At 35.0% G+C, this 23192-nt stretch overlaps 1 pseudogene; it reads right to left on the bottom strand.

Annotated features, from left to right (window-relative positions):
* Window positions 1-17003, bottom strand: part of LOC130848868 (60S ribosomal protein L6-like) — a 93834-nt pseudogene extending 76831 nt beyond the window's left edge.
* Window positions 17004-23192: the final 6189 nt, after the last annotated feature.

Here is a 23192-nt window from a genome sequence, read left to right as displayed (position 1 = left end):
CTTCCTGATCTTAGAGGGAATGCTTGCAGTTTTTTACCATTGAGAATGATGCTTGCTTGCTGTGGGTTTGTCATATATGGCCTTTATTATGTTGAGGTAGGTTGCCTCTATGCCCACCTTCTGGAGAGTTTTTATCATAAATGGGTGTTGAATTTTGTCAAAAGCTTTTTCTGCATCTATTGAGATGATCGTGAGGTTTTTATCCTTCAATTTATTAATATGGTGTATCACACTGATTGATTTGCATATATTGAAGCATCCTTGCATTCCAGGGATAAACCCCAGTTGATCATGGTGGATGATCCTTTTATTGTGTTGTTGGATTCTGTTGACTAGCATTTTGTTGAGGCTTTTTGCATCTAAATTCATCAGTGATATTGGTCTGTAATTTTCTTTTTTTTTTGTAGTATCTTTGTCTGGTTTTGGTATCAGGGTGATGGTGGCCTCGTAAAATGAGTTCCTTCCTCTGCAGTTTTTTGGAAGAGCTTGAGAAGGATGGGTGTTAGCTCTTCTCTAAATGTTTGATAAAAATTCATGTGTGAAATCATCTGGTCCTGGAGTTTTGTTTGTTGGGAGATTTTTAATCAGTTTCAATTTCATTCCTTGTGATTGGTCTGTTCATAGTTTCTATTTCTTCCTGATTCAGTCTTGGAAGTTTATACCTTTCTAAGAATCTGTCCATTTCATCCAGGTTGTCCATTTTATTCACTGCCTAAAATGTTGAGTAGAGATCGGGCTTAGCTCTGAATGAGGTGTGGGCAAGAGGGGGGTTTATAACCAAGGAGCAGGGTGGGGGTCCATGGATGGAAAATAGAACTAAGAGGAGACCTCAGGGGTGAAGGGAATTCTGGCTAAACTGACCTATCAGGAGTCTGGCTAAGATTGCACAATGCAGATAAAAACACTAACTGGGCCTAGTTGAAAAGTTCAGGGGAACCTGAATAAAATTTCATCAAGGAAAGAATGTCAATACCTACTCATCTTTCAGGACTCAACCTAAATGTCATTTTCTCATTTAAGACCCCCTCAAATCCCTCAGATTCCACAATCTAACATATCTCCTCCTTCCCTACCATTTTACTCTCTCATAGTATCCTGTAATTAACCTTCATAGTGTTTATATTCTCTAATTTTTTTTTCTTTCTTTTTTTTTTTTATATTCTCTAATTTTATATCATATGTTAATGCTTGGCCTATCACTCAGCTTGTTAGCATCATATATCTACCATATGTGTTCTGTTTGCCAAGTTATATTTGATACCTAACTCAGACATGGCATATAATTACCAATTTTTTGCCAAGAAATAAATGGAGAATGAATTAAGTAATTCATTAATCTGAAATTTAATTCTATTACATCAATTTGATAGATTATATTACAACATACTTTAGCAAAGTCTAGCATTCTTTATCTGTAACTAATCAAATGTGAAACTGATTATGTATAATGTAGTTTATGATTTTGGAAGAGAAAGATGTTCCTGATTATTTAAGCAGGTATAGTTGTCTAACAAATATCATTCCCCTTTTCTTTTTAGTAACATAATCCCCTTTTTATTAAGGCATTCATCCTTTCACCATGTGTTTTAGGGAAAAGTGACTCCATTCTTTCATCAGGATGTAAGGCTTGATACCTTCTAAGGCAAAGGTATTTCCATTCCCTTCGCCAGTGATTGGTTCAGGGGTTAACAAATGATCCACTTCTGGCCAGTGAAATATACGGAGAAGTATAGGCTGGTCATATTTGTGTTTTGGGTTTGTTTGTTTTGAGGAGAGGCATAGAAAAACTAGTTTCCTTTATGCCTCAAGTAATTAATGCATCTTGATGTGACCTCAGCTGTCATTGTGTCTATAAAAAGAGCCTGGCTGAGGGCAAAGCTGTCACCTTGATGACAAAACAGGGTGAAAAATAATCAGGGTCCTTGATGTCGTCATTGTGATACTGAATTACCAACTCTGAGCACACCTCAGCTCTGAATTTCTGTGTAAGGAAGCCAGTTTGAAAGAGTTTTTTTTATATCCTCAGTCTAAAGTTCTGGAGTGCATGTTCAGAACAGTAATGTATAACATTCAGGACTTGCAGCAGTGAATACTGTTTCAATACAGTATTTAATCTGCATGATTATCAATGCCATTTTGGTCAGTAAAGTGATTGTGCATTAGTACCGAACAGAAGAGAGGAGGTGAGTTGAAATGGGTAAGAAAAAACCAAACATGCAATTGTCTACGTTTTCCCCATTAAAAAATCACCATAAATTACTTTATGCCAAACAACTTAATAGCTACACCACAGCTGGAATGGAAAAGTCATCATCTGACACCGTGGGAGTCAAAATGTCTTATGGGGTCAAACTGATGAAGTTCTCTCACAGTGATTTAGCTAAAATATTGAAGCTTTAATGAGTGTGCTGATACTAATTAGCACACACATTTGTCTGCCATAAGACGTATGCTTTAATTTTCAGGGCACCTGACATTAAAATACATTGTTTTCATGTACTCTTTCCCTAGCTTTATTACTGGATTTGTGAAACTGTCAGTGATATGATTGACTATATAAACCATTAATAATAATCATAGGTCATTTTTGTAAAGTTATGCACATATATGACACTATTTGAAGGACTTCATTATACAAACTTTTCTTATAATTTTATGAAAAAAGTGGTTTTAATATCATCTTAGTGATGAGCATGGAGATTAATAAATGCCTTGGATCCCTGTGTGTACTTTTACTTCTAATCACTGTCAGCTCCTTATTAGAAAGCATACAAATGGAAACTAGAGAATGAATATTTTAAGGAATTTTTTTTCTGTTATATGTATGTGTGGTTTGTTTAGTATTTGAAAGAATATTTTACTCGCATAGAATAAAATACTTTCACACCACTAGTGCACGTCTTTTATTATATTGAGTATATATTCACCGTTTTAAAGAGGGACCCTATAGTTTAGACTTAAGAAATTTCTATCCTTGGAGATTAATATCATGCTACATATAGGAAATTTCTTTTAAGACAGTCATAGATATTGGTAATGAACTGCTATTTCTAATATTATGGTCCAGCTGCAAAAAATGAGTTTTGGATTAAGTTGTCAATGCATTTCATTGTGTTTCCTTTATAGATGCAGTCATACTTTATTTAAAATCTATTTAAAGAATATACTCTTGAAAAATTAACTTTCCAAAAAATAGATATAAAAAAATAATATTCCAAAAGTTCTGAATTAAGAGTTCTTTTTTTCCAAAAGGAAGTTTTCATCCAAGCTTGAAAGATTGAGCATTACAACAAGATAACTTAGAGGATGACAGTAAAATCATTAATTATCTAAGTGTATAAAAAATTGTCATATGGGAAAATTGACTAATAGCTAAATATCAGAATTAAATAATTATGACCTTCAGCACATTGATATTTTGAGAGTTGCATTTATCAATGAATAAATTCTTTCCATTATGCATCTTCCCAGGGCCTGTGCACATCATATATTTAAGCATCCAAGAAGAGTTCCTAAAAGTTTAGTCTTCCTCACGTGTTCTTTAGTTATACACACGTGTGTATTCTAGATTATACTTTCTTATGAAAAGCCATTAAATACTACTGTCCCTTGAACAATGTGGGGTTAGGAGTGCCAGCCCTCTGCACAGTCCAGAATCTATATAATTTATAGTTTGCACTTGGTATCTACAGTTCCTCAGTATCTACTCTTCCCTATATCTGTGGTTCTGCATTTGTGGATTCAACCATGAATTATGTAGTATTTTAGTATTTGCTATAGAAAAAAAGTCATGTGAAGTGGCACCACGAAGTTCAAACCCATGTTGTTCAAGGATCAACTGTGTAAAGAAATGAAAATTTTTATAAATTTTAGAAACTCATAGTAATTGAGCCTATTTTAAACAGTATTACTTGCACATTAATATTACACATATAGCTATTCATCATTTATTGAAGAAGCATTGAAGTGCTTACTGTGAACTTAGAAGCATTCCCTACCCTTAGAGAATTAACACTTTGGTGGGAGAAGCGTATATTAGGTGGTTGCACAATGTCAGATGGTCATAGGAACCCTATATTAGAAATCCTGCAACATAACTGTGTCTCAATTATTATTTTCATTTTAAGATTAAGTTCCAGGAAGCTAAGTAACTTGTTCAAGGTCACACATGTTAATGCACTTTTAACAACTTTTCCCCCAGGTCTTAATATTACTTAGACTGTCTCCTCACCTGACTTGCTATCTCTATTTTCCACACTACAGTCAGACTGATGTTCCTAAAATTTAAAAAAAAAAAAAATCCTAGTCTCTCTTGTTTAAAACAAGTGCTGCCAATTGCTCTCAGGATTATGTCCAGTCTCTTCAACTTGTATAACAAGAGTGTGGTTTATCCCCATGCCAGCTCAAGGAAAGATCTTCAGGTGGTGCCAATCTGACCTAAATACTGTTCAGGAAATAAAGATGTACCTGGGGATTGTCCTTCCAGATTATGGAGGACTTCATTATTTGAGAATTGGAAGCAGTATTCTGAGTGTAATGGTAGATGTCTAGGAACCCATTCCCTTTCTTGAGGGACTTCTACATGTCCTTGGCGATGGAAGGACTGTTTAATACATGGAGTAGGTGGAAGGGGGCTCAGGTCTTAGGTCGTTGCTGAGTATCTTAAACATTCAGCTGCCGGTAGGTGATCGGCTTTGAACCTGAAGCCAACTGGTAAAACAATCCGGGTACCTTCTCAGTTTCAGATAGTTTAAGTGTTTGTTATGAATAGGGAGTCCACGTGAGAGCTAACCTGGCTCGCAGGCACTGGGAATGGGCTGATAGATCTAAGGACTGGGCATCTCATGATAGTCTCTCTGTTTCTCTCCCCAAAGCCCTCAAGGTCCTATCTCACTTTCCTGGGTCTAAAGCCTCTTTCCTTCATTACTTTCACTCAGTGTTCTTATTTTTCCAGCCTGAAGCATGGGTAACTTGTGAAAAAAGGCTTCCTGTTGCAAATATTGTTTCTTTGTTTGTTTTTCAAATCTGCCATCTGGGCAAATAAGTGCACTCTATTTTTTTTTTGTTTTTTTTGTTTTTGTTTTTGTTTTTTTTTTGACATGGGCCATTCTTAAAGTCTTTATTGAATTTGTTACAATATTGCTTCTGTTTTATGGTTTTTGGTTTTTTGGCTGCGAGGCATGCGGGATCTTAGCTCCCTGACCAGAGGTCGAACCCACACCCCCTGCATTGGAAGGCAAAATCTTAACCACTGGACCACCAGGGAAGTCCCCAAGTATGTTCTATTCTTAAGTTACAGGTTTTAAGAATCCATTCCCATTTCTATCTCCCTTTCTCCTCTCCTCTCTCCCTACCCCTCCCTCTGTGCCTTCTCCTTAGACATGCATACATCCTAATAGGAGAAATACAGGGTACAAAATACCTAGAAATAATAGGGGTGTATTGGTAACAGATACATTTTCAATACTTGGATTAAATTGGGGTTTGTTTGACATATTGATCCCTGACATACTCATCTCTAAACTCCCCTTAAAATATTACTCCCCTTAAAACGTAACAGAAGGGAAATTAATGCCACTATATATGAAAATAAATCTAACGTTGATTTTCCAGAATTTGGAACTTGCATCCACTATCGTGGTATTAAGATTGTGAGACTACAAAGAACCATTATTGCTAATGTACACTTCAGCCTTACAAATTTATCAGTCTGACTACCCACAAAGTTCATGGAAGATTTTGCCTATTCCGATCTCATAGCTTTGAGATATAAGGGCCTCATCAAAGAACATTGTAGGTAATTGTCCCTGCCTCCACATTGCCACACATTGGTTATTGATTTCTTGAGATGAGAGCAATGGTGTTTCTTTCCTGCCTCACCAGTAAGTCTTTTTCTACCGCTTATAGTTCCCAGTGTACTCAATGGATACATATTATGGGTAGGAATTACATAGGTTTTCAAAAGTAGAAGACAGTGGTGTGTAGCGGAGATTGGAGCAGTCCGTGCAGGGCTGTAGATTTCTTAAAATGCTACTGCGTCTGCACCCGCACCCCACCCCCACTTAAAACAGCTGACGTTGTCCTAGAATTGTGATTTTCAAACACATTGTGGGAACTTTTAGAATCAGCGAAAAGTACTTTCAATTTTTCAAAACAAGACAGAAGTCTAGATTTTTATTTGCAATTCTCTAATTTCTCTGAGGCATAAACAAAACATCTGTGAGCCAAGATTAGCCGTGGGCCATTAATTGTTCTATCATTAAAAACATGCTGCTGCTTATATATAAATTATAGAACAGAAGGAAAAATGTATTTGATGCTGCAAACATTTCAAAATAGCATATTACTTCTGTATTTCTTTCACAGGTTAAAATCTATACACCACTCTTCATTTCTGTAATATCAGTTGTCTGCATTCTTGCTAATTGGAACAAAGTATTCTTTTTTCAAAGACTTGTCTCTCTTTGTGTGAACTAAATTCCATCTACCTTTTTTCCGCCTCAAAAATCTTTATCCAGTATAGTCCCTCTCATGTATATGTTCAACCACCCTCCCAATTCAGCATAAGGATATATCAAATCTCTCCTCTCTGGAAAAAAAAAAACAGCATCACCTCTCTGCCCTCCCTTGATTCCAGAAACTGGATACTTTGTCACACTTTTTGAAGAATGTTCCTTACTAATTGTTCCATGTTTTTCTTTTCCTCTTAATTCCTTTTTTTTTTTTTTTTGAAGAAAGGAATTGATTGTGGAATAATTGATATGTAAATGCCCTTTAATTCTTACTCAAAAGCAGTTTGGTCTCTGTCACCATAGTCTTTTGAAACTACTCTTATAAATGCATCAATAAACTTACTGCTAAATCCAATGAACAACTTTTATTCTGTAGCAAATTTTGATCTCATGTACCACTGCTTATTGTTCAACAAGTTAACATTTCAACCACTTTTTTCTTTGAAAATTATATACAATGGATTGTTCATTGTAGAAAATTTAAGATATAAGAAAAAATTTTAATTTCACAATTGAAAACCAGCTATTTTTAAACATCATATATATATACATCTTTATATGTAAAGTTATATATTTAACATAATATGTAATATATAATATAGTATGTTTATATATGCACAAACATCTATAATATATAAGTATGCATATGTGTGGTTATATAGATATACAGAAATATCTTAATGTGCTCCTTCCACAAAATTTTAAATACTCTCTCAGTGTGGCTCAAACATCATCCCACATCAATGTATATTTTAAAATGTCTACATGATGGTTTTAAAGAGGCCAGAAAAAAAGCCATGTGATGGTGAAGTAGAAGGATAAGCCAAAAAAAAAAAAAATCTAGAAGGATGACAAAACAACTAAATAAAACAGAAATTAAAAATAAATTAGAAATAGAAAATGATAGCATTCCTCAAAAGAAATAGAGAGTGGTAGAACTCTTCAAAAGAAAGCACTTAAATTCATTTTTTAAAATTCACTTTTTTTTACAAATATAATTTGGAAAGAAACAAAAATACTGACATTAGGAAATTAAAGAATTAAACAAGTCTCAACTATGAGCTAAGACTGAAACAAAACCAATATTCAAAAACACAACTTAAAGGAAAACCGTATTCAATATTTAAGAATATATTTGTGTCTCTATAATTGCCATTAAAGTGTGAAAAAAGACAAAGAATGCTTTAATAAAAAGTAACTCAAAATTTATTCAAGAAATATTAACTACCTTTTATGTACTTTGCACATTCTGTTCTAGGTCTCAAAAGTTATTTTTTTCAAATATTAGAATGATGTGCACTACGAATATCAACTTGTCACTCAACATTTTATCTTTATATCCTAAAGATACTACACGGTGTTTGGAACAATGGATTAAGTGGGGAACCTTGTGTGGCTGTGCTCCACTACTAATTTCATTACTGTCATTGCCATCAGCTTACTCTCCAGACAGCAACATTTTCATTCTTTAGTATATCTGAACACATTTTCTCATGTCACAATCAAGCCCTTCAAGTTGAATATTAAATTATATAATTACAGTAATAATCAGCACAATACGAGGTAGAACAACATAAGACTTATGAGCATGCATTCTGGGACAAATGGTCTGGATTCATATTCTAGATCTTCTACTTATGCTGGGCAAGTTAATTTTCTAATCTGTAAATCAGGAATGATAATAGAACTTATATGATTATTGTGAAAACTGCATGAATTAATATATGTAAAATGTTTAGAAAAGTGATGAACACAGAAACAAGTACTAGCTCTTACTAGAATTTAAATAACATGAGCATCAATTTTTCCCTTTTATTCCCTTCTATATTTTCAGCCTTTAGAACAGAAATACCATCTAACATATGGTAGATGCTTGATTAATCGCATCGAGAAAATGAACATTTATTAAACATTTCCAATTGCCAGTTATGAAGATAAGTATTTTGTATGCATTACTTCATTCATCTTGTGAATAAATTGTTTAATATGCTTATTATCTTTCTTTCTGACACATAGATAAAGTCATGGGTTAAATTAGCTGTCAGATGTCACCTGGTTAGGATACTTATTAATTCCCTATTGCTACTGAAAATATCCCCACCAAATTAATAGCTAAAATTTTAAAAACACTTATTGTATTACACTATTGGATGTCAAAAATCTGAAATAGATGTCACTGAGCTAAAACCAAGATATTGAAGATCCTAGTTCCTCTCTATAGGCTCTAGGGAAGAATTTGTTTTTCTTGCCTTTTTCCAGCTTCTAGAGGTCCTTAGTTCATGGCCCTCTTCTTCCATCCTCAAAGACACCATCTATACAAAAGCAAAACAAAACAAAGCACCCCAAATGAAGTAAACCCTGAGATAAAACAGCATTTGGATTATTAGAATAAGGGGACTTTAAAGAAGCTATTTTAAATATAGGCATAATGAATGAAAAGATAGGTAGTATCTGTAGGAAAATTTTTAAAAATTAAATATAACCCAATGCAGATTCTAGATCTGAAATAAATATAAAGAATAATCATTGGATTGGCATAACAGCAACTTAGATTATATAGAAGAATGAGTCAATAGACTTGAAGATGGATACTTCAAAACCACCCAATCAGAAGAAAAGAGTACAAGATTCAAAATAAAATGGTTCCATATGGAAAAATATCAGATGCTGTAATATACACATTTTGAAGCTCAGGAATGTACAAGAAATAGAAAATGAGAGAGTGCATCATTGTGGTTTTGAATTCCATTTTCCTGGTAACTAATGATGTTTACCATGTTTTCATGTGTTTATAGAATTTTTAGACAAATGTCCACAAACTACTTTGCCATTTTTAGTTGGGTTGTTTTTCTTTGTTGTTGAGTTATAGGAGTTTTTATATATTCTGGATTCTAGACCCATATCAGATGTATGCTTAGCAAATATTTTCTTCCATTCTTTACGTTGTTTTTTCCCTTTCTTAAAAATACTCTTTGGTGTTCAAAAGTTCTTAATTTTGATGAGGTTCAGTTGATCTATTTTTTTCTCTTTTGTGGCTCATGATCTTGGTGTGATAGCTAAAAATCCACTGTAAAACCCATGGTTATAAAGATTTAGTTCTATGTGTTCTCCTAAAAGTTTCATTGTTTTAGCTCTTATATTTAGATTGTTACTCCAGTTTGAGCTGATTAGAATAGAGACTGCATTGAAAATATAAAGTTTGGGTTGTATTGTCATCTTAACAATATTAATTCTTCCAACCCATGAACATGGATGTCTTTCATTTATTTAGGGATTATAGTATTTTATAGTTTTCATTGTATAAGTCTTTAATCTTCATGGTTAAATTTAGTCTTAGATGCTTTATTCTTTTGAATACTCTTATAAATGGAATTGTTTTCTTAACCACCTTTTCCAGTTGTTTATTTCTGGTATATAGAAACACAACTGATTTGTTTGTGTTGATCTTGTACTCTGCCACTTTGCTGAATTTGTTTATTAGCTTTGGTCGTGTGTATGTATGTACTCCTTGTGATTTTCTATACATAGGATCATGTCATCTGCAAACAGAGATAGTTTCACATCTTACTTTCCAGCTTAGTTGTGTTTTATTTCTTTTATTAAATAATAGCTCTGGCTAGAACTTCCGATGCAATGGTAAATAGCAATGGTAAAATCAGGCATTTTCATCTTGTCCTGGATCTTAGGGGAAAAACTTTCAGTTTTTTACCATTGAGCACCACATTAGGTATGAGTTTTTCATAAGTGTCCTTTATCAGATTCAGGAAGGTCTCTTCTATTCCCAGTTTTCTGAGTGTTTTTATTATAAAAATATGTTGGATTTTTTTTCAATGCTTTTTCTGCATCAAAGTGATCATGCACCATTCTATTGATGTGGTATATTACATTGTTTTTATGATAACAAACCATCCTTGCATTCCTTGGATGCATCCCACTTGGTCATGATATATAATTCATTTAATAACTTGTCAGATTCAGTTTGCTAGTATTTTTTTCATCTATATTCATAAGGGATATTGGTCTGTAGTTTTCTTTAATTGTGATGTCCTCTTTTGGCTTTTGTATAAGGGTAATACTGGCCTCACAGAATAAGTTAGGAAGTCTTATCTCCTATTTTTTTGGTAGAACTTAAGCCGTGGTGTTAATTCTTATCTAAATGTTTGGTATAATTCACCAGTGAAATTATCTGGCCCTGGGATTTTCTTTATTTGAATGTTATTTAATAACTGATTCCTTCTCTTTACTTGCTATGAGTCTGTTCAGATTTTTAATTTCTCTTTGAGTCAGTTTTGGTAGGTTGTGTGTTTCTGGGAATTTTTCTTTTTAATCTTGGTGTGTCACTATCAAAAATCTATGTTGAAATCCTAATCCCCAGTACCTCAGAATGTGTTACTTATTTGTAATCAAGTTAAGATGAGGTTGTTAGGGTAGGCCCTCATCCTATATGACTGGTGTTCTTATAGAGATAGAAATTCAGATATAAACATGCACAGAGAGAAGATTACATGAAGAGACACAGAGAAATGCCACGTGAAGATAGAGGTTTGGAGTCATGCATCTACACACCGAGGAATGCCAAAGACTGGCAGAAAACTACCAGAAGCTAGGAAGAGGACAGGAAGGATTCTCCCACATATTTCAGAGGGAGTATGGCCCTGACAACACCTTAATTTTAGGCTTCTCCTCTCCAGGATTGTCAGACAATAAATTTCTCCTGTTTTAAGCCCATCTGGCTGTTTGTACTTTGCAAAGGTGACCTGTGAAAGTAATATAGATTTGGTACCAGAAAGTGGGGTACTATTGTAGCATATGTGGAAGTATTTTTGGAAATGGGTACTAGGTAGAAGCTGAAAGAGTTCTGAGGTGCTTGATCAAAAAAAGAAAAAAAGCCCACATTGAGAATTCCCTTGTTGTCCAGTGGTTAGAACTCCACATTTCCACTGCTGGGGACCTCAGCTCAATCCCTGGTCAGGGAACTAAGATCTCATAACCTGGCCTGCATGACCAAAAAATTAAATTAAAGGAAAAAAAAAAAAAAAACCTACATCACCTTGAGGAGACTTGAGGTAGAAATACAAATGTACTTCTGCTGAGATCTTAGATGGGGATGAGGAACTTGTTACTGGAAACTGGAGGAAGGTAACCTTTTTTAGAAAGTGGCAGAAATTTGTGTTTTGTTGGGTGGAAAGTAGAACTTTTATAAACTTGGATGTTCAGCTGAGGAGATGAAGCAAAATGTAGAAGGAGGAGCATGGTTTCTCCTTGCTGCTTAGAGTAAAATGAGAGAGGAAAAAGATAAAGAAAAAATGCTAAGCAAGAAGGAAAGAGCATTTGATTTGGAGAATTCTCAGTCTATCCATATTGCAAAAATATGAGAAAACCTACTTAGAGACAATGCTAGGAGTGTGGCTGGACAACCATTTTCTAAAGAGATGAGGCCTGTGACTTATGAATCCAATTAACCAAAACTACAGAAATGTTGCCAGCTAGGACTGAAGGGGACAGAGACAGGATCAAACAAAGTGAGGCTGTCAGACCTTCAAGATTCAAAGGCAGGGAATAGGCCTATAGAGCCACTTGGTTTAGAACAAGTGTTATCCTTTAAGAAAAAGGAAACATGGTGCTGACGGAAGATCAGAAGCTGATACAGCTGCTGCTGCCACCACAGACCCAGATACAGTTTGAGAAGACAGGGCTGCTGTCTCCTTACTTCCAGAGGGAAGACCCCATCTCTCCAGGACTGAAGAGGTGGGGATTCCATGTAGGGTTGAGGGGATAGGGCTGCTGCTCAGTACACAGGGCCCAGGGGTCAGGTCCCACCACCCCAGTTGGAACAGAAGACAGAACACTGAGCCAAAGTGGATTATTTTCAAGCTTTGAAATCTAATGGAATTTGCCCTGTTGGGTGTCAGACTTTCTTGGGGCCTTTTGATCCTTTTTTTTCCTTCCTGTTTCTCCTTTTTGAAATGGGAATGTATATCCTATGCCAGTCCTACCACTGTATTTTGGAAGCAGGTAACTGATTGTCTGGTCTCAAGGTGAACAGATGAAATGAAAAAGGATTTTGTCCCAGGATGAGTCATATGTTAAGTTTCAACCGTAACTGATTTGAATGATAAGATTTTGAACTTAGTGATATATAGATGAAATTTTAGACTGAGATTGAGTTTGGCGATGTTGGGACGGGGTGAAAGCATTTTGAACATGAAAAGGACATGCTTCTTTGGGGGAGCTAGAGCGTGGAGTGCTATGTGTTGATGTGTTTTCCCCAAAAGATACATTAAAGTCCTAACTCCCAGTGCTGCTTTTTGGAAATATGTTCTTTGCAGATGTAGTGAAGTTAATATGAGGTCATTAGGATGTGTTCTAATGTAATATGATTGGTGCATTTATAAAAAAGGGGAAATTTGGACATAAACACAGATGTACAGGGAAAGTCTATGTGCAGAGAAATGAGAGAAGGCCATATGAAGATGGAGGTTTGGGGTTATGTACCTACAAGCCATGAAATGCCAAAGATGAAAAACAAGCCATCAGAATCTAGGAAGAGGCAAGAGAGGATTTTCCTTTAGGTTTCAGTGGAAGCATGGCCCTGTTGACACTTTAATTTTGGATTTCTGGTCTCCAGAAATGTGAGACAGCAAATTTCTCAGTTTTCAGCTACCCAGTCTTTGGTACTTTGTTATGGAAGTCCTAGGAAACTAATACACCTTGCAATTGTTCATAGTTTTCTCTTATGGTCCTTTTATAATTTTTTTCTGTAAGATTTTTAGTATTGTCCCTTTCATTGCTAATTTTTAGTTATTTGCATCTTACCTCTTGTTTTCTTAGTCAATCTAGAAAAAGATTTGTCAATTTTGTTCTTTTCAAAGACTCAACTTTTAGTTTTAACAATCTGCTCTATTTTTCTATTCTCCTTTGTATTTCTCTGCTTTAATCTATATTATTTCTTCTATTTTGGCTTACTACACTCTGCTAAAGGTATAAAGGTAGGTTATTGATTTGAGCTATTTCTTCTTTAACGTAGCATTTACAGCTATAAATTTCCCTCTGCTCATTGCCTTTGCTCCATAAGTTTGGGTATGTTAATTCTTCATGCATTCATTCATTCATCTTAAACTATTTAGTAATTTCCCCAGTGATATCTTTTTTTTAATGCATTAGTCGATTGAGTGTGCTGTTGAATTCCATGTTTTTGAACTACTCTGTTTTCCTCCTGTTATTGACTTTCAGCTTTCCATGTGATCAGAGAAGATACTTTGTGTAACTTCAACATTTTCAAATTCATTGAGGCTTGTGGCCTAATATATTATCTTCCCTGGAACATGTTTATGTGCACGTGATACATGTACTTTATACCCTCAAAACTCAACTCCTGGCTTTTCCTTCCATAATTTATTGTGTTTATTTTGTTTTGTTGTTGGTTCCCCACCCCTGCCCCCCAGCCCTGTCCGCAGTCAGCAGCATCTTTTTTTCATTTGGCTTCCTTGCTTTTTGAGTACTGCAGAGCATCTCTGACCTGATAGAGTTCCAAATTAGGCAAAACAAAGTGAAGCCCCTCTGGCAGTTCTGGGGGTGGAGGGCAGCACCAATTGGTTCAGAATAGAGAAATACAACTCCCTGGTTACAAGGTCTCTTTTGCTCCCTCAAGAATTATCTACCCATGTCAGGAACATGGGCTGGAGAGGGGTTGAGGATGAGGGTTAATAGGGCACAAAACACTCTTACTCTCTTTCAGTGGCCTTTATCCTGACTAAGCATTTGCTTGGTTGCTGTAAACTTTAGAATATCTTCCAGAGTCACAGGAAGGTTGATTGTGGCCATTTTTGCCATGTGTTTTAGTTCTTCTGGGAAAGGATGGACCCTAAAGTTCCCTACATCTCACATTTTGCTGATACCACTGGTCTGTTTTTACAAGCTAAATTTTACTGGAATACAGTCACAGCCATCTGTTTACATTTGTTTATGGCAGTTTTCAAACTATAATTTCAGAGTTGAGTAGTTGCCAAAGAGACTGACGTGCCTGCAAGCCTAAGGTGTTTAAGAACTGGACTTTATGCAAAAGTCTGCAGACCTCTGTGTTAGGATTTTCTGTATACATGACCTGTTGTAAGATAAAGAGTATGTTACTTCTTTCTTTCTAATCTATACATATATTTTTAAAATTTATTTATTTTTATTTGTTGGCTGTGTTCAGTCTTTGTTGCTGCACACGGGCTTTCTCTAGTTGCGGAGAGCAGAGGCTACTCTTCATCGCAGTGTGTGGGCTTCGCATTGTGGTGTCTTCTTTTGTTGCAGAGCACAGGCTCTAGGCACGCTGCCTTCAGTAGTTGTGGTACATGGGCTCATTAGTTGTTGCTTGTGGGCTCTAAAGCGCAGACTCAGTAGTTGTGGCACATGGGCTTAGTTGCTCCATGGCTGTGGGATCTTCCTGGACAAGGGATTGAACCCATGTTCATTTGGCAGGCAGATTCTTAACCACTGTGCTACCAGGGAAACCCCTATATGTAATTTGCTTTATTGCTTTATTCCACTGGCTGAATGATGATCAATAAAATGTTGAATAGAAATATTGGAATGGATATTCTTGCCTTATTCCCAGTCTTGGGAGAAATGCATTTTATTTTCACCCTAAAGTATGCTCTTAGCTATTTACAGAGTATGTTTTCTTTATCTGCCTCCCATACCCTCCTTCACTGAAGCATTTATACTTTTAAGCAAATTTTGAATATATTCAGTCATTACTTTTTCAAATATTTTACTACTATTTTCCTCTCCTGGAACTCAGTAATATATATTATAAACCAGTCAGTATTCTTCTGCAGCTCACTGAAACTGTGTTAAATTTTCTGTGTTTTTCTCTCCATGTTTAATTCTAGTTTTATTGCCGTCTTCAATTCTCTTTATTTTTTCTGCAGTGCCTAACCTGTTGTTAATCAAAACTAGTGAATATTTTATTTCAGATTTTATATATTTCATCTCCAGTAGCTTCATTTATTTTTATATAGCTTTTATTTCTTTTCTATTGTTTACAATTCATAACCTTATTTATAGTAATTTCTTTAAAGTGATTGTCTGCTAGTTCCATTATCGTTGTAATTTCTGGCTCTATTTTCTTTTGACTCATTTTTCTCTTGATTGTGGGTAATATTTTCCTACTTTTTTGCATTTTTAGTATTTTTGACTCATTGCTTGACATTGTAAATATTATTGTGTCTGGACTTCACTTTTTTTTTTTTTTTTTTAACCTTTAAGGAAGAAAAGGGATAAACAGGTCACTAAGGTGGGAGAAGATATCAAATGTGAATATACTGTTTTAGAATAGTGATACAGTTTTCAATAAAGAAAGGATGTCCAACTTTGAAATCATTCAAGGAAATGCAATTTAAAACAGCAAATTAGTCCTTCAAGCAGGAAGTAAGCTTTATGTAGCTTGCAAAGGAGTTAGAAATAACCTAAATGTTTTAAAATAAAAGAATTTTAAAAAAATTATGACACAATCTATGAAAAGCTTAAGAAAATGTCAATACATATATATACTAATATCAATAAATGGCAAAAACAAGTGAAAAAGGGCAGTGGCAGAAGAATGGCATCTGAAGAGAAGATGCATTTGACTCAAATACACACACAACCCAAGTACATATTTCTTTTCTCTTTTTCTTTTTTCTTTTTTTTTTGAAATGGACCGAGTTGTCCACACAGAGCGGAGGTAGCCCTGGAGCTGAGGAACAGCTTTGATTCTTTGCAGAATTTTTGAGTCCACAGCTTTCTGACCAACCTTGTGCTGCTCTGTAATTTCATATTTCTCTCTTTCTGTGTTGAAAATCTCACTTTCCTGGTTCCTGGGCTTATGCAGCTTCTTCTTGAAGTAAGTCTCAGTGAGATGTCCTGGCATTTTCATACCACTGATATCAGTTTTGGAGGTGGCAATCGCAAATCTCTGGTGTGTTCTATGCAGAGGAACTCAATTGAGGGACAGGAGCCCAGTCACAAATAACAAGCCGCTGCTCAGCTGCTTCAGGAAAATGACCCTCTTGCCTCTGCGGTACCCAGTGAGGATGATGAGAATGGTCCCAGGAGAGATGCTGGCGTGCCATTTTCTCACGTGCTTACCTAAGGGACTCAACAGCTTTCGAGGCACATCTTCAGTAGGATGATAGCTAGGCATTTCGTGAAGTTTAACCACCTGGTACCACCATTCTTGTTACCACCAACTGGTTTTGTGATTATAGCAGGAAACTTCACTTTCTTTTTCTTTTCAACCTTGGATTTAGCTGCTGAATACTTCCTCTTGTACAAGACCTTTCTGGAATACATAGCTGATCGGGAATATCTGCCAATTCCTCTGACCAGGACAGGGTTTCTGCTGCAGTGGGGCTTCCCCTTCTTAACCTGCTTCACTTTTTTAACCTTGCCACCAGCAACAGCCTTCTTGGCTTCAGATTTTTTCTCCTTAGTATCTGGCTTCTCAGCCTTTTCACCTGCCATCTTGCAAAGTGTACATATTTCTATAGGTAAAAATAATTCTATAAATGTATTCAAAGTAGTCTGAAAGGACTTATTTCAAACTGATAATGGTGGTTACCTGTAAGAGACAATAGGATAGGATGGCTGTGGCTGTAGATTAAATGGTATTCAAAGCAAGGCTATATTAAATTTTTATGTGTGTATTTCCCCTTTTTTTCTGTGGAATCTCAGATGTTTAAATATAAAAGTACACTTTGGGTAATTAAAAACTAAATGGTCTAAATGGATAAACACTAAGATTAAGGGATTACTCTGAGGAGGAGAGCGCAACAATGGGGGAGAGTGGATGAGAATCATTCACACTTTAGCCTATATACTTCAATATCATTGGCATATTTAACAAAAATAATGTGAAGATAAATTACTGCTGTGTTTTTGCAAATAATACATAATGCAATTGTGTTATGTAGGGGCCAAAAAACATTTTTCGTAAACACCAGACATTAAATATTTTAGGCTTTGAGAGATGCATGCTCACAGCCATAAATACCTTATTCTGTCATTGAAATGAGAAAGCATATATTGATAATATGTACATGAATGTGTTTGGCTGTGTTCCAATAAAACTTTATTTGCAAAAGCAGGTGGTGAGCCAGATTTGGTTTTCGGGTTGCAGGTGGTCTACAATGCTTACTTTTATATAGTAAGAGTACTTCTAATACTTGTGTTGTGGAACTGAATATATGATTATTTACTATATCATAATGATAAATCTATTTTATGTGAATGGCAATATATCATTATTTTCAGAATGTAGTTATTCTATTTCAGTGATACAATTAAAATATATTCACCTTTACTAATTCAAAATATAATAGTAATATTTTTATGAAAATTCACTTGCAACAAATTTAAAATATGCAAAATATGCAAAATAACTATAAAAGCATAAAATGTGAAACAAGGGTTCAAAGGAAAATACATTCCTATTGGAAAACTAGCTTCATATAGTGAATAGAGTGAGGATAATTTTAAGACCTACTTAGAAATGTGTTTCTAGAGAATTTTACACCATTCTTCAGTTTCTGCAAGCAGTTGCAAGGTGATTGTAAAATTATAATTTGATATAGATGAGTTAGCGTGTCACACAAAATACCCAAACAACTGAGATATTGTAATCTTTTGCTGAACTAAAATTGTGTGTTTGAGGTAGAACATGAACCATGTTAATAACTAAAAGGTCTTGAATTATTTATTTTAAAAAGTGATTTATGATGCTGTGAAAAAATTAATGCAGCAGTTCTTATATCTGTAAAAATGTTTCCTAATGCTGTCTTCTAATTTACTAAAACAATTCAGACTCCTTACATGTATTAGCTTTAAAACCGAAGAAAAAAAGCTGAAATAATTTATTCAGAATATGAACATTATCGCTCCAATTTAATGAATACGTGTTATGTACTGTTAAATTTACATATGCTATCACATTTAGTCGGAAGAACAAAGCTCCATGGTAATTAACATTATCCTTATTTTACTAATATGGAAAAAGTGACTGAGAAAAGCTAAGTCCTTACTATGATTATAGTGATAATAAGTAATAGAAATGATATTCTTTTAACATGGTGCCATCTTCCAAGAAGTTATTCTTCCCATTGTACTTTGTGAGTTTTCTTCAAAGAAGGGGACTATATTCTCCAATTAAGTTTGATCTGAATTGAAAAATTCAGGAAAAAACAAATGTAGGCAAAAAGTTAATATCATTTATCGTAAAGTCTTCACATCTATGGGAAAGTAAGTAACTCTCATCTTTTGGTAATGGTTTTCATAAAACAGCATGGTGTATTTTAACAAATCTTTTAGCTGTGTTACCTTGGCAAATGCACTTAACTGCTATCAACCTCCTTTGTCTTATATGTAACACAAGAACAATAATAATGACAATTCATAGCTCTCAGCAGTTTGCAAAATTAAATGAGAAGAAGGGGAACACATCTTATGTTATAACCCAGTGAGGAAAGTGAAAATAATGTATGATCAAAATTAGTAAAATTCCTTAAATTATCACTTATGTTTGATTTTTACTCCTGACACACACAGTGATACACAGAATATGAGTTCTAACTGATACTTAGTTTATAAACAATTATTTTCTTTTTTTTTTATTAATGTGTAGTTGATTTATAATGTGTTAGTTTCTGGTGTAGAGCAAGATGATTCAGTTATACATATTATATGTTTTCATATTCTTTTCCATTATAGTTTATTACAGGATATTGAATATAGTTCCCTATGCTATACAGTAGGACCTTGTTGGTTATCTTTTATATATAGTAGTGTGTGTATGTTAATCTCAAACTCTTAATTTATCCCTCCCCCAACCTTTCCCCTTTGGTAACCATAGTTTGTTTTCTATATCTGGGGGGGTCTTTTTCTGTTTTGTAAATAAGTTCATTTGTATCATATTTTAGATTCCACATATAAGTGATATCATATGGTATTTGTCTTTGTCTTTCTGGCTTATTTCACTTAGTATGATCTTTAGGTCCATGCATATTGCTGCCAATGGTATAGTTTTATATTTTATTTTTTTTAATTTTGTGAAATATAGTTGATCTACAATATTATGGGCTTTATTTTATTCTTTTTTATGATTGAGTATATTCTATTGTGTGTGTGTGTTATATTTATATACATATATACATATATGTGCATATATATATATACCAAAATCTTTTTTATCCATTTATCTGTTGATGGACATTTAGGTTGCTGCCAGGTCTTGGTTGTTATAAAGAATGCTGCATGAACATTGAGGTGCATGTATCTTTTTGAATAGATTAGAGTTTTCTCCAGATATATGCCCAGGAGTGGGAACTCTATTTTTAGTTTTCTGAGGAACCTCCATACTGTTCTCCATAGTGGCTGTACAAGTTTACATTCCCACCAACTCTGTAGGAGGGTTCCTTTTTTTATCCACACTCTCTACATCATTTATGTGTAGACTTTTTGATGATGGCCATGCTGACTGATGTGATGTGATACCTCATTGTAGCTTTAATTTGCATTTCTTTAATAATTAACAGTGTTGAGCATTTTTTCATGTTTCTGTTGGCCATCTGGATGTCTGCTTTGGAGAAATGTCTATTTAGATCTTCTGCCCATTCTTTGATTGGGTTATTTGTTTGTTTTTGATATTGAGCTGTATGAGCTGTTTGTATATTGTGGAAATTATAGGTCAGATCATTTGTGGGTATTTCCTTCCAGTCTGTAGGTTATCTTTCCATTTTGTTTATGGCTTCCTTTGCTGTACTCATTTAAGTGTAATAAGGTACCATTTGTTTGCTTTTGTTTTTATTTCCATTACACTAGAAGGTGAATCCAAACAGATATTGCTGCAATTTATACCAAAGAATGTTCTGCCTTTGTTTTCCTCTAGGAGTTTTATAGTCCCAGTCTTACATTTATGTCTTTAATCCGTTTTGAGTTAATTTTTGTATATGGTGTTAGAGAACATTCTAATTTCTTGCTTTTACCTATAGCGGTCGGTTTTCCCAGCACCACTTACTGAGGAGACTGTCTTTTGTTCACTGCATATTCTTGCCTCCTCTGTCATAGATTAATTGACCATAATTGTGTCAGTTTATTTCTGGGCTTTCTATCGTGTTACACTGATCTATATATCTGTTTTTGTGCCAATACTATACTGTTTTGATTGCTGTAGCTTTATAGTATAGTTCAAAGTCAGGGAGCTTGATTCTTCCAGCTGCATTTCGCTTTCTCAAGATTGCTTTGGCTATCTGGGGTCTTTTATATTTCCATATAAATGTTAAGATTTTTTGTTCTAGTTCAGTGAAAAATGCCATTGACAATTTGATCAGGATTGCATTGAATCTGTAGATTGCCTTGGGTAGTATCATCTTAACAATATTGATTCTTCTATTCCAAAAAGATGGTACATCTTTCCATCTCTTTGTGCCATCTTCAGTTTCTTTCATCAGCATCTTATAGTTTTCAGAATATAGGTGTTTTGCATTCTTAGGTATGTTTATTACTAGGTTTTTATTCTTTTTGATGGGATGGTAAATGGGATTGTTTCTGCATTTCTCTTTCTAACCTTTTGTTGTTAGTGTATAGAAATGGAACTGATTTCTATGTATTAATCTTGTATCCTTGTATAACAAAGGGAGATCAACTTGATGATGGGTGATGCCTTAGAGGGCCAGGACAGGGAGAGTGGGAGGAAGTTGTGGGAGGCAGGGGATATGGGGATATATGTATAAATACAGCTGATTCACTTTGGTGTACCCCAAAAACTGGTACAAGAGTGTAAAGTAATTATATTCCAATAAAGAGCTTAGAAAAAAAAATCTTGTATCCTGAAATTTTACTGAATTCATTGATGAGCGTTAGGATTTTTCTGGTAATGTCTTTAGGATTTTCTATGTATAGTATCATCTGCAAACAGTGACAGTTTTATTTCTTCTTTGCCAATTTGGATTCCTTTTAGTTCTTTTCCATCTCTGATTGCTGTGTCCATACTTTTTAATGATGGCCATTCTGACCAGTGTGAAGTCATACCTACATTGTAGTTTTGAGTCACATTTCTCTAATAATTAGCAATGTTGAGCGTCTTTTCATGTGCCTGTTATTCACCTGTATTTTGCCTTTGGAGAAATGTCTGTTTTGGTCTTCTGCCCATTGTTTTTTCTGTCTTCCTATTGAGCTGCATATATTTTATTTATTTATTTATTTATTTATTTATTGGCTGCATTGGTTCTCTGTTGCTGTGCACAGGCTTTCTCTAGTTGTGGCAAGCGGGGGCTACTCCTTGTTGCGGTGCATGGGCTTCTCAGTGTTGTGGCTTCTCTTGTTGTGGAGCATGGGCTCTAGGCATGTGGGCTGCAGTAGTTGCAGCACATGGGCTCAGTAGTTGTGGCTCATGGGCTCTAGAGCACAGACTCAATGGTTGTGGTGCACGGGCTTTGTTGCTCTGCGGCACGTGGGATCTTCCCAGACTGGGGATTGAACCTGTGTCCCCTGCATTGGCACGTGGATTCTTAACCACTGTGCCACCAGGGAAGTACCTTCTGCCCATTTTTTGATAGGGTTTTTTTGGTTATTGTGTTGTATGTACTGTTTTTACATTTTGGAAATTAAGCCCTTGTTTGTCAGATCATCAAAATACTTTGGGGAGAGCCAAGTTTTCTTCTAGTCTGTAATGTCTTTCTTATTAAGAAAACTTTGCTCTCCCCAAAGTATTTTGATGTGAGCATATTGTTAGGAGACAATTCTCCATGAGTCTCACACTTCTGCACATCTTTTATCAGATTCTGCTTTGTACTGTCTTTTCAAGGATATTAAACAGCCTAGGAAGTTAGAGATAGTGTCTCCTTCCTGAGGGCAGGGTTCAAAATTCTTTCTTGAGCAGAATAACCAATATAACAACATTTTAGGATAGTTGTGCTGGTTTGCTAGCAATGCTTCATGTATGATTGGGGGTTCTAACATGGGCCTTTCTCGGTCATGACACAACTCTTGGGGGTACATCATCCACCGGGGCCTATCCTCCATGTCCTTGTAGGACTCAGAAAGGAGGGACAAAGGGAACTAATGTGAAAGTGAAGCTCATGCTGCTTGCTGACCCATGAGTGATTAAGTCCATTGTCTTTGATAAAGAGTCTCATGTCTTCCATGCAAACCTGGGAGAATAACTTGTTGGGTTTGAAGTAGAGAATGGCCTCAAATCCTACACAGTTGTTAATGTAAATGAGACTCAAATTTTGTGCAAAGTAAATTTTAGTTGTTTTTTTAACATCACTCATCATATGATTTATAGAAATTCAAAATTTATCCAATCTCATACAATCATATGGCTAAAAAAAGCTGAATCTTTTTAACCATTTATCTCGGTGTAGTTTGTGGTTTAAAATTGAACTTGGGCAAGTAGTTTTTTGTAAGTAAGGAAGAGGAATTTTCATGTTATTCCAAAGCAGTTTGGAAAAGAGAAATTAGTGAGAAATGCTATTTGGATGAAAACTTCCAGATGAAATTGTAAATCCTTTTAAATTTACTTTCATCTTTTTCCTCAACATGTACAAGACCGTATTTAGATAAGCTATTGTAATCTAACATATGGTTTCTCAAATTTTGATCAATTTTTTTCTCTTGCATTTTGGAACATTCTTCTTTTTATTTAAGCTCCAGATA

This window comes from Hippopotamus amphibius, chromosome 3 (genome assembly GCF_030028045.1).
Source record: "Hippopotamus amphibius kiboko isolate mHipAmp2 chromosome 3, mHipAmp2.hap2, whole genome shotgun sequence".
Classification (NCBI taxonomy): Eukaryota; Metazoa; Chordata; class Mammalia; order Artiodactyla; family Hippopotamidae; genus Hippopotamus; species Hippopotamus amphibius.
Note: the sequence above shows the minus strand (reverse complement) of the source record. Positions and strands in the feature narration are given on the sequence as shown.